This window comes from Coenobita brevimanus, chromosome 110, assembly GCF_032717465.1.
Source record: "Coenobita brevimanus isolate Jiangsu-jjx chromosome 110, ASM3271746v2, whole genome shotgun sequence".
NCBI lineage: Eukaryota > Metazoa > Arthropoda > Malacostraca > Decapoda > Coenobitidae > Coenobita > Coenobita brevimanus.
In genome coordinates, this window is record NC_137063.1 from 32,498,607 (window position 1) to 32,519,552 (window position 20,946).

The 20,946-nt window shown below is 40.8% G+C and overlaps 1 protein-coding gene across 1 annotated transcript in view; it reads right to left on the reverse strand.

Moving 5' to 3' along the window:
- Positions 1 to 20,946, reverse strand: part of LOC145417423 (nuclear pore complex protein Nup93-like) — a 585,659-nt gene that overhangs the window by 305,758 nt on the left and 258,955 nt on the right. The window lies entirely within an intron of this gene.

The window sequence follows — 20,946 nt, forward strand, 5'->3', positions numbered from 1 at the left end:
ATGGCAGTTTTGTGTTACTTAAGCTCCCGTGACTCACTCAACTAACAAAATCGTCCAACAGCTTAAATGGAATAGCCCACTAAATGTCTCAAGTCTGAATGGGTTATTACTCTTGTAACACAGATGCAAATAATTTCATTATCAAATATGCCACAACGCAAGAGGATATAATTCTTGTTGGCACGAGCTTCTGTTAGGTAAATAAAATCACCTGGCGGTTATCTAGGGGACCCTTCCTTAAAATGGTTCACCCTTCAGTCCGTGGTCTTTCCTATGGTGAATAAATTGCTTGCTGGTAACAAGAATGTGATTAAGACAGCTTAATAAGGATGACCAAAAAAAAAAAAAAAAAATGCAGGAAGCATATTTGCCCGACAAGAATACCGCCGGTTTTTACAAAGCGGGAAATGTGGCTCACTTTGACGTACGAAATAAGTGATTTTCAGCCTGCCACTCCAGTCGTCAGTTACAGGGATGAGCAAATCAGGTATGCCAGCAAAATCATTTCACCAATATTTACGATCCATCACTCCGCCTTTTAACATCAGCTTGCTGTTTGCTGCATTTTGACCACAGGAAAATGTAAATGTCCCAAGTTTTTGTGCTATTCCTGAGAACGTTTGAAGTTGCTAACAAGTATATTCTGACCACAGCCAATGTAGCTAAGGGTTGCAGTAGTAAGAGTACGGTACGGTATTTTTACCATTGTTGGAAATGTTTAGTAGGCTATGATCATTTCACTTCAATCACTTTTTTTTTTTTTCACCCTCCTATCTCCAAACACATCGTCACAGCAAGTATCTGTTAACTATTTTTTTTTTTTTCCCGCTTATTCTTGGTACCTGCAACTGCACTCAGCGTTGAGGGAATCAAATGTGGCAGGATTTGTATTTCGACCAATAATTACAACCCACCAAGGGCCACTTAAACTCATTTTTTCTTTAAATGCTATTACCAGCGATGCAGTTGTATCCTCTAAACTGAATAAAATCGTCTGAAGGTACCAAATAATCAACAGAAAATGAGCTGTCCGAATGAAATAATTAACTCACTTATTGCAGTCACTCGGTACCGGATGTCTCGACCCTCTAGACAGTAAGAAATATTATAAAACACGGCTTCTTAGCGCAGGGGTTAATAACTTGTATGGACAAGCGACTTTATTATCCAAAGCGGCGCCTAATTCCAAAGTCCAATTAAGGAAGCCCCGACAAAAACGCCTCAAAGCCTCCCACATCCTGACTAGCTACCAACAATTCCCCACCATCACTTTTCCTATCTAGGGATGCGGTTGGTAGTGTAATGGTTGTCTTTCGCTCATTTGGACCAAGTCTGGTATTTTTATTCCAGCTAACACAGAATGATTCTGCTCAACTGCGGCCGGTCGGCTAATAAATGCTGCAATGGGCTGTCTCAATTCCAACTTCTCACCACTTTAATGTTTCCTTTCCACAGTACCGAATTTTCCTTCCAGTGTAACAGTTTGCCCTCCAGTACGAATTTTTCTTCCAACGTAACGATATTTCTCTTCTCTTGCAGCCTGGCGCAGCTTCAAGTGGGGGAGAGGAGAGACGAGAGCAGACTGAGAGAACTAACACAATGGATTATGAACCTTGAGAACCAGGTGTATTCATCCGTTGATTCACAGGTGATTATTATTATTATTAATACCGGTATTATTATTACCACATTTCCATCATCATTGCACTTAAGAGCAGTAATATTCAGTTAATCGGTCAAACTATCCTGTGCAATGGTAAAATGGGATTCATTTCAATACTTCAGAATGAAGCAGACATACACAAAAAGATATACTTACGTATTTACATCATAATCTCCATCACAATGATATTTCTACATCCGCATTATTATTATTATTATTATTATTGTAATTCTCAACACCATAACCATCTTCTAATCGTCACCGCCAACTCCTGTCATCACCAACGATCCTTACTACCACTTTCACCACCACTACTAATTAGCTCTTAACACCCGCCCGTTCTCTGCTTCTCAGAAGGAGTACCAGCAAGTGTTGGCCAAGCGTTTAGCCAGAATCCAGATGCAACTCAACTGCAACTCCAGCAGGAACACCAGCCAACAGGAATGGGGCATAAACGAGCAAGTACGGTGGTAATACAAGACGAAAGGAAAACGGGGGAGGGGGGGAATCAACAGGTAGAATAGTCGCCGTCCCAGGTTGACCTGCAATGTGAACCCAGCGAACCGCAGGATGAAGTTGCCCTTCTGTAGTCCACCATCCTCCTGTGGAGGAAAAGTGAGGGAGATGAGGGATGTCTGTATGACGAGGCAATGAAGACATCTGGTTATATCTATGCCATCACATGAAGGCATCCCTCCTGCACCCGTCAACTGGCAATATCACTCTTCATCGTCCTCCTCCCATCCCACACACCTGTCATCAGAGGAACTGGAGGCGTGGAAAATACGGTTTGAAAGACGCGCGGCACCAGAAAGATGTTTGAAAGAAGCACTGTAACAGAAAGAAAATATTTGAAAGAAGCACGGTAGCAAAAAGAAAAAAAGAAAATGAGGTTTGAAACAACCACGGTGGCAGAAAGAAGAGGTTTGAAAGAAGTGCGGTAGCAAAAAATACCGTCTGAAAGAAGCAAGGTAGGATAAAGAATATAAGGTTTGAAAGAAGCTATGTAACAGAAAGAAAATAAAGTTTGAAAGAACCACGGTATCAGAAAAAAAAAAAAAAAAGTTTGAATGAGGAATCGTAGCAGATAGCGAGGAAATACACGAACTGACAGGGGCACGGTAGCAGAAGGTGGGGAAAATATATATGGTTAGAAAGAAGCACAGTAGCAGAAGACGAGGAAAATATGGTTTGAAAGAAGCACGGCAGGAGAAGAGGAGAATATGGTTTGAAAGAGGCGAGACGACGAAAGACGGTCTGAAAGAAGCACGGTTGCAGAAGACGAGAAGGAAAACGAAAAGACGGCTTCATCAAGAGGTGTACCACTGTTCGTCCTTCTAAGGTCAGACAAGGGACACATCTCTTAAGACGAAGTGGCAAGAGGAATCCTGTCTAAAAAAAAAGAAGTAATGTGGTAAAAGGAGAGGACGATAAAAATGTCAAATTCAAAAGGTACTATTAATAACACCGACTGGGGAAATATTCTCGGTAAGTATACGGAAAGGTACGCAAGATGAAAGGTAGAATGAAGAGGAACAGAGCGTGAAAAAGAAGACCGGGTTCAGACATCAGGCAAGAGCTTAAACAGGAGAGAAAACCGTCGAAGCACCGAAAATAAGCTCCAAGGCTAAATATAACACTAAGAAAAACAACAGGTCAACAGCCAGCAAGCCAGAGTGCAGACAGACAGTAGAAGCCTTCGCCCTGCGGTGGAATGACTCACGCTGCTGTTGCTGATAGTGATGATGGTGATAAGATGAACACAGGCATTCATAGCTAGAAGAACACAAGATCTTTCCACATACAGCTGACTACTTGTCCTGTATTTTTATATATAATTAATGTATGTACGAGACAAGAATACAGCAAGGCGAAATGTGAGGAAGAAAGACCGCACGTAAAAGAGAGTGAGGGCCAAAATGCGTGAGAGAGAAATACACTTTCACCAATAAATGTTCTAAAGCTCAATAAAATCGTCTGACCAGAAACAAAGAAGAAAAAAAAAAATACTACGAAGTTCTCTAACTGAAGGGATTAGGATATAATGACCTACCTGTCTTCTGGTATATTAGTCTGAATCGGTTGTAATTATGCAACACTCCGCTAGATCTATGTCCATTCCCCTCACATTCCACATACGGCCTTAGGATTACGGTATATTCTGTGTGGCTTTGGAGATTTCCTAACACATCTTCCATGGCAATTTTTTATCTGCACATTACTTTTCAAAATTCTCTTGAAGGTTTTAGGTGCAAACTATGTCGACATCAAAATTACACATATACAACAGGCTGTTAAGGAGCAATACGCAAAACAATCGCTAAGGAAGAGGTGCTACGGAAACGTCATTAGAATTCTACCTCTTTTAAGTCGTGTCCCCTCGGGTTTCGTAAGCTTCCCACAGCACTCTCTATTAAAGAATCATGTTGCGTATTGCACCTACACAACCATCTTTGCATTATCGACTGTGCAATGATAATATCAAAGTGCCATACGTGCTAAATTAAACCCTTGCACCTTCTGTGGACGCACTAGGGCTACCCAAAGACGCTTTGGTTCAGCTAAGGTAAATACTGGCAATAGGGGTGAAAATGTTCTTAACCCTCGGACAGGTTGAATTTCCTTCATCTGAATACAAGTTTGAAGTTAGCTTGAATAAATTGCCCTCGTGCGTCCGTGGCTGCAAAGGTGTTAAGGTCGAGCTGCTAACATCCCCCCGAACCACAAGAGAACATGGCCTTCATTTTCCAAGATAATGTGTGATTTCTAGTAGTGTCTACTATTTCATCATCATTTTTCCCCTTAGCTTAAGTGTGCAAATAAATATTTATGGAATCACCACTACACATCATTATTTATATTCATACTCATGTGGGCTAGGTGACTGCTGTGTGAAAAGGTTAAATTACTCAAGTGATTCAATGTGAAATACAGAGAGCCAGATAATATTAATGACCGGAAAATTATCTGTAAACAGATGAACAAAAAATGTTTCTGAAGCAAATTGGAAAGGGTGAGATAAAGTGAAAACAGTGAAGCATGTGAAGTGATGAATTATATGATGAAAATGAAAACATACTGTTGAATTATTTGACAGCTGAAAGTAAAATAGTGAATATTTTTTAATAAATCTGAAAAATGAGTGGACAGTGAGCCAAAGAACGAAAAAACAAAAAGGGAAATCAGCAAAAGTACATAATTAAAAGAAACAACAACAGTCCTGGAGACAGCAGCAGCAAGTGAAATGGATAGAAATTGCGCTAAAAAGGATGGCTGAAGCAACAAAAGAAAACGCAATAAGTAAATAAGCACAACATTCATACACACACACACACACACACACACACACACACACCGAATACACAAAGCGAAAGTGAAATCGAAAGATGTGAAAAACTGCAAAACATGAGCCTGCAGCAATAAACATGAAAACTGAAGGAAAGTAAAAGCAATACATAAAATACAAGAAAACAGTATCCTAATATATATATATATATATATATATATATATATATATATATATATATATATATATATATATATATATATAATACAGGAGACCTCCATAATATACAGTATAACTAGATAGAACAAAGCCTCAACGGAAAGTGTACCCAAGGACTATGAAACAAAAATAATAATAAGCTGCGGCCAATGTCAGCACAGAAAACGACACCAGCAGAGGAGAAAAAAAGCGGAGGATTGAGGAAAACCGCGCCAAAATTGTTCTGGTGAAGGTTAACTCGACTCCCACCACACCAGCCAGTATTTCATTCCAGTTCAAGTTTCACTGTTATATTCGGGTTGGTTATTACTGTTCAGCCTAGTATATTTAATTCTTGCTTAAGTTTCCTATTTTCGTAGTCTGCCTGTATTTTAGGATAGTTTCCTGTTTTGACAATTTCCGTCTTATTTAAACCTGATTGCTGTATTTTCTGGTTCACTTCTTCTCTGGCTTAATTTAATGTGATGTATTTTTTATTACAAAACTATATTTTGGCCCTAACATACATCGATATATCGCTGTTGAATCTTGTTCCATAACCTCTTCTGTTCACTCAATAAAACTGTCTGGAGACATAATAAGCTACAAATAATGCCCTTGGTCTGAAGGGTTTATTATACAAATCTAACAGTATACAGTATAGACGTTGCTTTTAAAGCAATGTATATACTGTATACAATCCACTTTCATCAATAAGGTCGATATTAAACATTTCTACTTGCTTTTTGAAAATGTAAAATTATATAATGAAGAAATTTCATCTATACATCACATTCAGCTGCTAGATGGGAAGGTTTCTCTGAATGCATGCGCCATTTTCTACGACACTAGAGCTTGTGCAGTTCGTTCATATAGTCAGATCCCCCCCCCCCCTTTCTCTGGTATGCACATTTCTCCCTAGTGAACCATGTGTAGCATTTGCTTGGCAAAATACACGTTAATCCTTTCAGTACAATGACGTCATTTTCATTTTTTTTCGCATTATCTGCAGGCGGCCTTACCTACTGTAGCTTACAAATCTCTACTACACAGTGTTCTACTACGGACAAAATCGTCCTGTAACAGAAAGACCAATATGAGAATGACGTCCTTGGTTTGAAGTGGTTCATTAATTTTTTATGTATATAAATCTGTTCAATCAACAATCCAGTTTAGACAATTTTTGCATGCTAAAACGCGTCTACCTGACTGTAAATTGTATATCAGGTACACATTTATCTTAGCGCATATATATACCCCAGTCATTTCATATGTTGTTCAAATATCATAGGTATATAGCCAACCAACTATGTATTCCTCATTTATATGCCAGAATACATGTCTAATTTATTCATACCGTATGTATACAAACACATTCTGGAAAACTACTCATTACTTCACCAGAATATAACAATGAACTTCATTTATTTGTACTAGCCTACGCCTGATTTTAATATTTATGAAGTACAATACACAAACTACATAATCACAAGCATTTTCCTCCCCTCACATGTATACCGCATCCCTTATGTACCAGGAATTCATTACAGAGGTGCTTTATACAGCTTTATAAGGTTTGAAAGACAATGCCAAACAATACCACAGCAAATACTAAGGCATTTCACACTACCATCTTACACAACACACACTTTCACCGCACACACTACATCACACCCTCCTAACACACAAAACTTCCATACTACCACACCACACAATGCCACAAAGTAGCACATTACACACTGCCACAGCACCCAATACCACAAACTACCTTAGCACATACTGCCACACCTTACATTAGCACGACTCACTACACCACATACTACACAAACTCAACCACACCACATACTACACATAACCACATTACAAGCTACCATTCTCCACGTTACTACACCAAATAATACCATACCACACTGTAACATAGTACACACTTCACACTACCACACATTTCTTTACCATATCACACACTGCCACATCTCGCTACCACACCTCAAAACCTACTGCTACACAACACTCACACAGCTCACAATGCCACACCATACCGCCACACTTACACCATACACTTTTACACCCGTCACACACACCCATAAACATCCCTCATCAGTAAGGCATGCAAAACACATTACTGACAAAAAAAAGTATTTAGGTATTTATCATTCAAAACTAAGCTCTCAAATTAAGCTCCCAAATTGCTACTACTAAAACACACACACACACACAATTAAGTACTTCTGTCTCCATAACAATTACATCCTAATAATTACGTATCTCACATTTCATTGCTTTAATGCGATGACAGTTTACATCACTTATACCGCCAGGCAGTTTAATTCAGCTTAGGCTCTTGTACTGGTCTTGGAAAAATAGTCTCCATTAGCCCTTCACTATACAAGGTCTCTATTGGACTGAATCATCTGGGAAGAGTACAAAATTAGTCTGTTGGTGACAAAAATGTAATGTAAATGTCATCATGGTGAAGAGATTAATGAAAACTGCTTCTGACCCTTTCACTAAGAGAAAAATGAAAGAAAAAAAACAGCCACTGTAGTAAAGGGGTTAACAGTATACCTCAGGACTTTCATCATCACCATCATCATCATCATCCTCATCATCACTCTACTCATCAATATATACCTCAGCTCGTATAATCTAACCTTTTTCATATTATCTTTTTTTTTTTTTAAGGTTATTTTCATAATTTTCTGGCTGCTTAAGATTAACTAGATGTTGTTAATATACTTGTTGCTGTTGTTGTTGTTGTTGTTGTTGATGATGATGAAGTGTTTGTTTTCGTACAGGTAACTTTTTATAGAAATGACAATAAAAGGTCTTGGATACAAAAAAATATTTGTATTTTTCAGCCTGACAGGAGTAAAGGAGGGACTGGCTCCTTCATTACGATGCAGCTGTTTTGTTATTGTGTCTACCTTCACAAGATATTATTTAGCTTACAGACTGGAGGGCTTAAATAGTCTGCTGAGAGGCTCTTCGGTGGGACTCACTACTACTACTATTACTGTTGCTGCTGCTACTATTATTACTACTGCTGCTGCTGTTACTACTACTATTACTGCTACTGCTACTACTACTACTACTCCTACCTCTACTAACGTACTAGTACTACTACTACTGCTATCGTACCACTACTACTATCACCATCGTACCAGTACTACTACGACTACTGCTAAACTATTTTTACTACTACTACTACTACTACCACAATAATAATAATAATAATAATATGAATTTAAACATGCCAACAATAACGATCTAATAATTACGTGTTTGGGATGAAGAGGTTAGTTATGGAACATAAAAAGCGGTCTTATTCACAAGTAACTGCTGAGTATGATACGCTGTTTTATTCACGAGCAAAACACGGGTTACAACACACTAAGCTGCCGTATAATAAAGTAATGGATTGTTATCCATCAGCAAACGATACATAACATGAGTAACACTACACTTTTACCCATGAGTATGAGATGAAAGAAATGTAGCGACTGTACAATTTTATACCTGAATAGCAGGTGAATACGGATGGACAATCTTATCACTGAAAAACAAAAATACTGTACTTATGTACAGTAAAATATGAGAAACCCCAAAAGTTACAGCTACGATGTACTCGCTCACAAGAAGCCAAAACGTGGTGGCGCTGTGCATCCTGGGTGGTACGTAGCATCTTCGGTGTTCATCCAGGAGCCAAACCTTCATATTCTCTGCACCTTGACTTTGGGAAGGACCCTGGTCCCACCCCTCCTGAGGCACTGTCTACCCCAGTGGGGCGCCGGATCCCTACAAGGTTATTTACTGTACTGCAGCTGTAGGACGGTCCCACAGAAGCAGTTACTCACCTGTGGTCGACGGGTGTGCTCGGTCAGACAGCCCAGAGTTAAACAACAACATCAACGATGAAGACGACGACGACGACGATGCTACTGTACATACTGACATTTATTCATATTCAACTTCGGAACGCAGTCTAGCAATGAAGGTTATTAAAGATTACGGCACAGCCCGTAAAATTCGTTGACGGAATAAAGCTGTCTAGCAGTAGGATGAATATAATTACTACAAAATACGTCATCGAACTAGAGGGGTTAATCAAGTTTACACACTTATTCATAAGGGTCGCTTAAAATAAGTAAAAAATGTATGTGTGTGTGTGTGTGTGTGTGTGTGTGTGTGTGTGTGTGTGTGTGTGTGTGTGTGTGTGTGTGTGTGTGTGTGTGTGTGTGTGTGTGTGTGAGAGAGAGAGAGAGAGAGAGAGAGATTAACGACCCACTTTCCAACTTTGACATTTTCTATCATATTCCTGTTACAGCCAGAAGGTTTCATTCAGCGTACAAGAACCTCTCGTAGTGAGGTATGGAAGTTATAATAATCCTCTCTAATACTATTAAACGTTTTTGACTCTGCCTTTATTCCTACTGGCGTCAGAAACTAAATTCAGTGTAGGAAAAGCCCTTCGGAGGAAAGGGAATTCAGAAAAAAAAAAAAAAAATGAATGGAGGATAAAAATGAATAAATTGAATCAGCATGGAAAACAGATGAAAACGGGAGTCAAGGAGTTAGAAAAGGAAAAGAAGAATTTGCTGGAATAGAGAGGTATGAGGAAACACTATACATGTAGAATACAGAGATGAGGGTAAACTTGACGGAAATATGATGACGGTAAAAGAATTATTTTATTTATGATTTATTTACGAAAGTGCAGTGACTGCGATGGTACTGAAGTTACTGTTAAAAGAAGTTGGGGGTGTGACGGTGCCTCGAGACAACATTCCTTTCCTACATCGCTGTGAGGCTTGTTCGGTGTTACTATTTCTATACACTGTACACTGTCACCGCATCACACTGGTAGCCGAACTGACGTCGCCAGTATTCCTGTCAGCTAAGGTTTTCTAGCACCTTTCTGAATGACTAAGTAAGCCTACTCCATCTTACATTCTCGGATCTTTTTTTTTTTTTTTAATCATTATATCAACATAATCTGCATTGACGAGCATAATATCGTACCAGACGTTGAAATAAACAGGTAAGGAAACTGTGCTAGTAAGTCTCCTAACCTGTCCAGATTGCAGGTTTACATTTGGTCTTTCCTCAGTTACAGTCGGTGTTCAGGGATCTACCCAACTGCCTTGGTAATCGAACCCAACACTGGCTGGCCACCATCTCCAATCGCCTGCCACTTGAAGCCACACCTGCTTAATGAATGAGGCGTCCTTCCACCTCTCACCCCCAGAGTCATTCAGGCACCACAGTGACTATGTCTAGAAGTAAGGGTCTCATAGCACGGCATGGCTATAGTAGTGCCGGTGATAGTGGTAATAGTAACACTATAATAGCTTACTGCAGTAATATTAGTAACAGGTGCAAGTTGGGGTGGCTGTCAGCGATTTGTGCAACTCTATGAAGCTCTTAGCAAGGAAACTATCCTCTATCCACGGCCAAAGTTAGAAGCACTGTCTGACTCCCTAACCATTACTCTCACTGGATAAAAACCCAGGAGTCCGATCAACTGAGGTGGTCTATATATATAGTGAAAGGCATACTCGGCAAATGCACCATGGAAGTAGTCAAGTGAGACGCAACATAAGTGGCCAGCAACGTACAATTTTGTGTGGGTCACCCGCCATGAGGGGACAGAGGCATACACGCCATGAAAATAAATTCTGGTGACCCCGGGGGTGTGACTGTATACTTACTTGATGCACCAAATGCATTCTATCCATTAAAAGGGAGGCAACACTACACAGCAACACAGAAAGGTCAACCGCCCCAGTTCTACTCCAAATATAATGAACATTTTGAACATTTACCAGGGACATGCAAATTACTTCAAATGGATATGGACTACCTATTCCAATGCTGTGAAGATGATCCATTCAACCACGGCTATCGTCCATGAGGGTAATCCCACTGCCATGGCAATGTGCACCTGTGGTCTGTTAGCATCCCATCACAGGATACGCCAAGAAAAAGAGCCAAGCAGGAGACATTCATGGGTGACCATAACAAGAGAAGTAAAAGATGAAGACACACAGAAATGGTGCGACATGGCAACAGGAACTGGCATTGCGACTGTGTACTACCCAAATACTACTAAGTCATACCTAAAAGTATAGGCCTAACTTATATACTAAGCTTAAACTTCTGTAGTAATGGTAAAAAAGTAACACCAGCAATATGTTAGAGCAGTGATCTGGGCAGAGTACTTTTAGAAAGAGTGCCGGTAAATAATAAGTTGTGGCAAAAAGTGGATAAATGAGGTCCGAGTGCTGAAAGATATTGCCATGATGGATCTCACGCAGCATACACCACATTAATCAGTGGCATCAAACACCACGAGACGTTTCTTAAAAGGACGGCTCCAGATGCTGATGTGCTGCTTCAGCCACTGGAGGAAGCCATTCACGGAATCTTCACTCAATCTCTGACGGAGAATCACCATCCAATTGCTGACCACAGAACCCTGCTGGGACTGTCACCAAGCCTAGGAGGTCTGCCCATCCACAACCCAGCAGTGCTGGTACCACATACTGTACAACCCTAAGTTCTCGCAGACAAACTGCTTCCATTGAACCCAACAAGCTGATGACTGGCAACTCGACACAAAATAGCAATAAAATACCAGAATACCAATCACAGTTACAGGAGAAGAGAAGCAGAGGAATGTCATCTACCACTTGAAACAACAACTCTCTAGACATCTTGAGAAGTAACATCAGAAGCTGGTGCCTCAACCTGGTTAATTTCATTAACAATGAAAGAAAAGCATTCGGGAGCCGAATGCTAATCGCTCGCCAAAATATGCTGTTGGCCAAGTCCAAGACTTTGGCCATATCTTGATACCCTGAAGGTTTCATGTTGATAGCTCAAGCCGTTCATGAGATATGTGTTAAAGGCGGACGAGAAATACTGTTTGACCTTTGGAAGCCACTTTGGTGACCCTGACCCTGGGTGCACATTTTCGAACTCGGCCAAGATTTTGGCCATATCTTGATACACTGAAGGCTTCATGTTGACAGCTCAATCCGTTCATGAGATATACTGGTGTTAATGGTGGGCAATAAAAACTAGATGACCTTTGGCAACCATTTTGGTGACCTTGACCTTGACCCTAAGTGCCCATTTTCGAACTCGGCCAAGATTTTGGCCTTATCTTGATACCCTGAAGGTTTCATGCTGATAGCTCAAGCCGTTCTAGAAATATTATGGGCAAGCATGCGCGCGCGCGCGCGCGCACACACGCACACACACGCACACACACACACACACACACACACACACACACACACACACACACACACACACACACACACCAGCGGGCAAAAACATTATTGCTCCACCTTGTAAAGGCTGGCAATAATTAGGCAAATATATACAACCTTAACAAAGAACTTTCGGATGGTACTGCCTTGAGGTATGACTGGTCAGTAAAGGACATCCTCTGAGCCAGTCCCTACGTGGGTTAATATTCAGCACCAAATACATAATGGTATGCCAGATGAGCTGGTATATGTCAGTATGAAATAATGTGACAACCCGGCAACGAAGATGGTAAAAAGAAGACGTGGCGTGGAACCTTTAATACTGTACTTCACTGGATGGAGAACGGTTCACCCAGCACAGAACAAATATGTCAACAGAAAGAAAGTTGACAGAAGTCCTCACTGTTTTCAGGCCCATGGTCAGGGAGTTTTCTTGAAATAACAATACTGGACCCTCTGGCAGTGTACCAAAGGAACCTCTCACAGGAAGCTGCACAAATGATGAATGAAAGGGTGTATACCTGAGCATATGAAAAACGAATCCTACAGGTTGACCAGAGTTCACTCACTTCCTTTGTAGGAGCACTGAACCCAAAGTGAAATGGGTTCAGTGCTCCTACACCAAACTGCTGGATTAAACATACGAAACATGCAATAGCCCATGAGCTCTGTCATGGCCTGGATGAGGTGCCATCTATCTTTTTCTCTGTGAGGACAAGCAATATTGTGTCTGTGTGGAATAATGTCTTCACCTTCTAAATCCCTTACTATGACGACCTTGGACTTCTGAGATGAGAATGGCAGAAAGCCACACAAACAAGCGATTCATTTAGACTTCCCACTGTGTCGTAGAAGATAGCCTAAAAACAGGGGGGTGTATAGGGATAAGCAGCAGTAACATTCAGAGAAGTCAATATGTAACAGGCTGAATGATTTTTCAAGCAAAGATGGGCTCTGACCACAGGCACTGCCATGATTTGTGCCAATGAATTGTATTGTCAACGGATTTCATATGCATGTTCGCAATTCAGTTCGATATTATTTTTTTTTTATGTAAGGAAGAAGGAACCAAAGGCTGAGCCTGCAAAACGTTCCTTTCAAGAAAAAAAAAATACAAGAGAGAGCCAAATTTAAGATCCATTCATTTCAAGATGCCTTGACACACAGCGTCTGAAAGACTGGAGATCATAGGAAGTAGGAAATACAGAGAGAGACAGACAGTTCCAGAGTTGACCTGTTGCATAAATGATGGACTGGGAGTAACGGTTAACTTTTGCATTAGAGAGCTGGAAAGAAATGGGATGAGAGTTTGTTGCTAGACGGTGCCACGTGCCCATCGTAGAGGTGGAGGGATGCAAGCAGACAGTTCAAAGGAGCAGTGATCATTGAAGTAGCGATAGAAAAGAGATGAAGAGGCAACAGTGCGGCGAAGAGACAGAGATTGAAGGGAGCCAGTAAGAGGAGGAGAGTTGATGAGACAAACAGCCTCTGACTCCACCCTATTGAGAAGGGTTGTATGTGGGGAGCCTCCCCACACATGAGAGTTGTAACCTAAATGGGGGCGAATAAAACCCGTGTATAAAGTCAACAACTGTGCAGGGGTTAAGAAGGCACTGAGTTGGCTTAGCACACTTAATCTCTTGGAAGCAGATTTTACAAGAGATGCAATATGATCTCTCCAAGATAAGTCCCATGTGAATGAAACCCCAAGCTTGTTCAAGGATGATGCAGGATTGAGCTGGATATTATTAAACATTAGTGGGTATACCTGTGGAAGATTTTGATGGGTTGATAGGTGTAAAAACTGAGTGTTTGATGCATCAACCCGCTGCATCCTGGCAAATTTTTCATGAACGTCCCCCCCCCCCCCAATCCCGGCAGATTTTCAAAAAGTTTTTCTTAGGCTAAAACCTCATCTTTTTATGAGAAACATCGAAAATTCAGAAAGTGCTCGGTTAAGTTTAGAAATACGGTCCAGGTAACAGTACCTTTACCTTGTTACTGTGTTCTCTCAGGCCAGGCTAGAGAGAAAACATTTTCTATGGGAGGGGTAACTATTCCAAACCATTCATAACTGGTTAGATATTTATTTATTTGGTGCGAATTTTTATGTAGTACATGAGTATATTGGTTTTCAGACAATAATATAGCGATATAATTGTTGTTCACTCACCAAACACATCAACATATAGCACCTTCTTTTACGACGTTCCCACCTCATCACTTCTGCTTGTTTCTTCCTCTGGCTTATTTCTTCCTTTGTCTTCCACCTCAGGAAACACTTTCGCCTTGAATTTCGTCATTGGAGAGACCGTGGTGCGACATATCTTTAATGGCCAGGTCACTGCTAACAGGTGAGTTGCCGAGAAAATGGTGAGTGGGGGGGGGTCAGGTGGGGCCAGGCATTATTCCCGCCTGGCATTGGGCAGAGGAATGTCTTCCACATATGCCTACCAAAAATCACACGTTAAACTTGAAAAATCTGCAAATGACAGACCTCGCAATTGCAAAACGTATGGATACGTTGTCGGGTGTCACAGTGACAAAATGTAGCAACGTATCCATGTCGTCGGGACGCCTCAGGTTAAAAACAACAAGATTATTATTACCCAGTCAGAGATACCAGCCAAGTCAGACATTAGGTGTGCCATAGCCTCATCCCTTGTTTGATGAAGTAACTGCTGAGATGGACGTTGCGGAAAGCGAATGGAAAGGTCAAGGGTGGAATCATCAGTGTGAGTGGATAGGATTAGATGTACAGCTTAGATCACTGATGAATAAAAGTTAGAGAGTTGGTGATAGGACAGAGCCCTGAGGAACACCACTGTTGATAGATCTAGGAGAAGAACAATGGCCGTCTACAATAGCAGCTATAGAACGACCAGAAAGAAAGCTATAGATGAAGGCACAGATAGAAGGATAAAAACCGTAAGAAGGCAGCATGGAAATTAAAGATTTATGCCAGACTCGATCGAAAGCCTCTGAGATGTCACGTGCAATGGCAAAGCTTTTGCCTAAGTCCGGAAAGGAGGATGACCATGAGTCTGAAAGGTAGGTGAGATGTTTGATGAAGTAACTGCTGAGATGGACGTTGTGGAAAGCAGATGGAAAGGTCAAGGGTGGAATCATCAGCGTAAGTGGATAGGATTAGATGTACAGCTTAGATCACTGACGAATAAAAGGAAGAGAGATGGTGATAGGACAGAGCCCTGAGGAACACCACTGTTGATAGACAAAGGAGAAGAACGATGGCCGTCTACAACCGCAGCTATAGAACGACCAGAAAGGAAGCTATAGATGAAAGCACAGATAGAAGGATACAAAACGTAAGAAGGCCTTCTGGAAATTAAAAGATTTATGCCAGACTCGATCAAAAGCCTTTGAGATCTCAAGTGCAATGGCAAAGCTTTTGCCTAAGTCCCGAAAGGAAGGTAACCAGGAGTCTGAAAGGTAGGTGAGAAGATAGCCAGTGGAGCATCCCTGATGGAACCCACACTGACGATCAGAAACAAGGTTGTGATAGGAAAGATGCTTTAAAATTATTCTGGTAAGAATAGACTCAAAAACTTTTGAGACACAGGATGTTAAAGCAATTAGACGATAGTTAGAGGGTTGGGAATGGTCACCCTTCTTTGGGACTGGCTGAATGAGGGCAAACTTCCAGCAAGAAGGAAAGGTACTAGTTGAAAGACAAAGGTGAAAGAGTTTGCCTAGGCAGGGTGTAAGCACAGAAGCACAGTTCTTGAGGACAACAGGAGGGACTCCATCAGACCCATATGTCTTACTGGTACTGAGGCCTGTGATGGCAGAAAATACATCAGCTGAAGAAATTTTAATGTCAGCCATGAGGGAGTCAGAGGGGCGAAGTGATGGAGGAACAGCACCGGAATCGTCTAAGGTGGAATTGGAGGAGAAAGTCAGAGTGAAGAGATCTGCTTTATCAGTAGAAGAAATAGCTACAGAGCCATCAGAGTAGAAAACAGCAGGGAAGGATGATGAGGTAAAGTTGTTAGAAAGGTTTCTGGTAAGGTGCCAGAAGTGGGAAGAATTCAAGTTGGAGAGTTGGGAGAATTTAGTACGGATGAAACTTTTTTTAGGGGAGTGAAGAACAGACTTAGCCTGATTCCGGGCAGAAACATAAAAAAGATTAGATTCTTGGATGGGTTGGCTCCGGTACATTTTATTGACCCTCTCCTTGTTGTGGACAGCATTAGATAGAACAAGCGTGATTAAATCAAAGCTTTCTTGCATTAGTCAAAGGATATGAGAAAGGAATGTATGTTTCCATACCCGAGAGACAACCTCCATAATGCGCAGGGCACACTCAGATGGCTCTCGGCCATGGAAGCAATAATCATTCCTGGGAAAATCAAAGAAGTACTGCCTGAGGGCCTCCCAATCCAGATCCAAAGTGCCACAGACGACGTTTCTTTGGAGGGTCCACAGGCTGTACTGGAGCAATAGGACAGGTTAAGGTAATGAGGTTATGATCGGAGAAGCCCAGCGGAGGGAAACGATTAACAGTGTAAGCAGAAGGATTTGTTGTAAGGAAGATGTCAAGTATGTTGGAGCTCTCTCCATGGAGGTCAGGGATACTGGTAGGGTGCTGTACATGCTGCTCTAAGTAATTAAGGTCATTAAGGAGGTCTCTTACAAGCAGTTAAGACAGGCACAGCAAAACTGTGCTGCCATGCTCCATAAGAGGAGATTTCGCGAAACCTGAAGGCTCACAGCACCCGCAAATGATATCAGAGTTACCATTAACGAGAGTTCCATAAAAATATCATAGCCTTAAAATTTTTTGCACCAATGCTCCCCATTAGAATAACTTTGTCTTCCTCCACTTCCAACCCTGCCTCCACCACGAAAAATGCCATGTCCTGCTCACTCAATGGAGTGAGAAACAGTAGTATCTAATTCATAGTGGCGGCGGCGGCGGCAGCAGCAGTAGCAGTAGTAGTAGTAGTAGTAGTAGTAGTAGAAGTAGTAGTAGTAGTAGTAGTAGGTGGAGGAGGAGGAGGAAAGACAGTTGTACTAACATCGATATCAGCCGACACGCTGAAGCTAATTACGAGTACAGGCTGATACATGACTAAATATACAAATTAAGAATGCATCAGATGTACACTTAAACAACAAAAGTCTTGTGCAGCTCACAATCATAGTTAAACCCTGAAGTATATGAGGTTCCAGCACTATAACTATCCTCTGATTCAGTCCTCGAACCTAACATGCTTCACAGTCAAATGACGATATTTACCTGTGCAGGACTTTGGCTGCTGTGTGTACAAATTCCTTATACGAAATAAAATCAATACTGCACATCCAGCCCAACGAATACAATAAACTCTCTCTCTCTCTCTCTCTCTGGACAGGTATCTGTTTACTTTATGACTATACATTATCTCTGCTTCATTTTACGGTACAGCGAATTATATCCTGCTGCAGGCGAAGTTATCATTTACAAAACAATACAACTACCTGTTGTCCGTAACAAAAATTTAACATAAAATGGCGCTAACACAGTTGTTGCTAGCCACGATAGCGAAGCTGGTAGTTTTCAATCTGTCTGCCTGTGTTTGTGTGTGTGTGTGTGAGTCTGTTAGCAAGATAACTTCGCAACCGCTCAAGATAATCACAAAATTTTTACAGGTGTGTAGTAGGGGAAAAAAAAATCAATCACGAGTTCGAAATTGGTGAAAGTAGGCCAAGGTCTGTGTGTCTGTTACCACGATAACTTTGCAACCGCTCAAGATATCATTACAAGATTTTATACAGGTGTGTAGTAGGGATAAAAATCTATATGAGTATTGTTTTCAGTTTGTCTGTCTGTGTGTCTGTGTCTGTTAGCATAACTTCACAATCGCTCAAGATATCATCACAAAATTTTACAGGTGTGCAATATGGATAAAAATCTTCGACAACTTCGAAATTGGTGAAAGTAGGTCAAGATCTGTGTGTCTGTTACCAAGATAACTTCGCAACCGTTCAATATATCAACACAAAATTTTAGAGGTGTGTAGTGGGGATGAAAATCTCCTTGAGTTCGAAATTGGTGAAAGTAGGCCAAGGTCAAGGTCATACTCCGAGCCGCGCTAGATATGTATCGGCTTGCGGCTGGTGTGATTCCCCCATTAGGAGGACCTCTAGTACTATTTGCGCGAATTATTACATCGACAATATAAAATAAAGACAACAGAGTAATATATATATATATATATATATATATATAATATATATATATATATATATATATATATATATACTACAATCTTCATTGCAAATTGAGCTTCTTTCTTGATGAAAGTGTGTGTGTGTGTGTGTGTGTGTGTGTGTGTGTGTGTGTGTGTGTGTGTGTGTGTGTGTGTGTGTGTGAGGAGGGGGGTGAGTGGTAGGCATCGTGTATGCACAGTACTTAAAGACATGCCGTGCTGTGTTTTTGGGAGTCAGTACAGCCACAGTAACGTCAATTTCATCGCTGACGACTAAAAAAAAAAAAATCTACTTCAGAAAAAAAATTACATTTATAGACCACAATCGTTTATTGTGGTCTTGTACTTACTCCGTCTGTAGTACGGCTGAGAAGAACTAAAGCGCAACTTACCTGTGAAAATAAAGTATATTGTTAATATCTGGTGAAAACAATATTATTAACACTTACTGTGCACTAACGATTTTTTAAAATGTTATACAAATAAAACAATACATCTGGTGAACAGTTTTCCTACCAGAACGAACACACACACACACACACACACACACACACACACACACACACACACACACACACACACACACACACACACACACACACACACAGCGAATCAAAATCTGGAAAAATATGAGAAAAGGCACGTTACAAGATATCGCCCCCTCCTTCTCTCTCTCTCTCTCTCTGCCCTTGATACTCTGCTCCTGTTATCTAGAAATTTATGTGCATATTTAGGTGACCTCCTGACCAAAACTTATGTTTGTTGTTCTTTAAACTGTTGTGTGGGTGGAAGGGGATAAGAGACGGGGGAGGGGGGTACTTAAGGGGGTGCTGGGGACTTTACCTAATTGTTTATTGCATGTCAGACTGGTCATCTCTAATTGCATGTCAAAGGCCATTACAAGCCATTAAATTATTTAGAATAGTTTTGTTGACAGACAAGTTAAATTTAATTCTAGACAGATGATTCTGTTCAGACAGGGAAAGCCCTCATAATAAGGGACTTAAATAGAGGAACAATTAGTAAAAATCCAACTGCAAAACAAACATTATGTTAACGCAGTGTTTATGACTGATATGAATTTAGCCGACTTCTGCCCCGCTAAATGCAATGCTTTTATGAACATATTTATATATGAAACTCAATCTCTTCACTACCATGGCGTATAAGTCTTTCTACCTCCACGCGATTTTCTTCAGCTTAGGAAACACATCTTATACTGAAGGAGTTAATAAAGGCTTTTCTACTCCATTCTGAAAAGTCTACCCAAAGCTCAATCTAATATTCTGATGGCAGCAAGAATACAATAGACGACAAACTTTCGCCGTGTGGGGGTTTACGATTATTCTTGTGCTTAACCCTTTCATTACGAGAAGTCTTTCGTAAAGTGAATAAAAAACTTTCGGCAACAGGAAGAATATTAGTAGCAGCATAACCCTACCTGCAGCAGTATGAAATAGGTAAGTGGGTACGACGGCGGTCTCTCACTCAGCATACGTGTGTGTGTGTGTGTGTGTGTGTGTGTGTGTGTGTGTGTGTGTGTGTGTGTGTGTGTGTGTGTGTGTGAGAGAGAGAGAGAGAGAGAGAGAGAGAGAGAGAGAGAGAAACTATCTGAACTATCTTCCCAGTTCCGTCTGAAGAAAAATGTAAAACACGTATTACAAGGAAAACCCTATCACTACATCTGTGTGTTTCAGATGGTACGATTTTTCCGTAACATATTCGTCAAACTTCGGGAAGATACTTATTTCTCTCTCTGTACCTCCTGTACACCAGACGAGGGATACATAAACCATCTCCACAAACTCCCTTCATATACAATGACTTAAGGTAGGGCTTTACTGACGGATTCTAAACACCAACTATACAGGTCACCCAGAAACTATTAAAAAAAAAAAAAAAAAAAATGGATGTAGCAGGAACCTAAACCTTCTTAAAGAACCTTCATACTATCTATCCCTTCATTCCGGGACGGCCTTATTTTGCTTAGTGAAATCATCAGCTAGAAACGGAAATGAAAACAAAAATGTTCGCCAGAGCAGGCTGAGAAGCCTATGCTCAGAGTCGAGGGGAAAAAAAAAAAAAAACGGATTAATGCAATGATACAACCTGTTCACTGAGAGAAATATAACCTTATCTGAATAATGTCGGCTGATGGAGGGGATTAACTCTCTGACAGGTAAAAATTCTCTCCACCACACAATCATCTTGTGATGGCCTTAGTATTAAGTATCTTAGGCGTGCCAATATAGCAGCGAACTGATTACTCTCTTTTCAGACTTACACTGCTGGGATTTCTCTTAGATGTTCAAT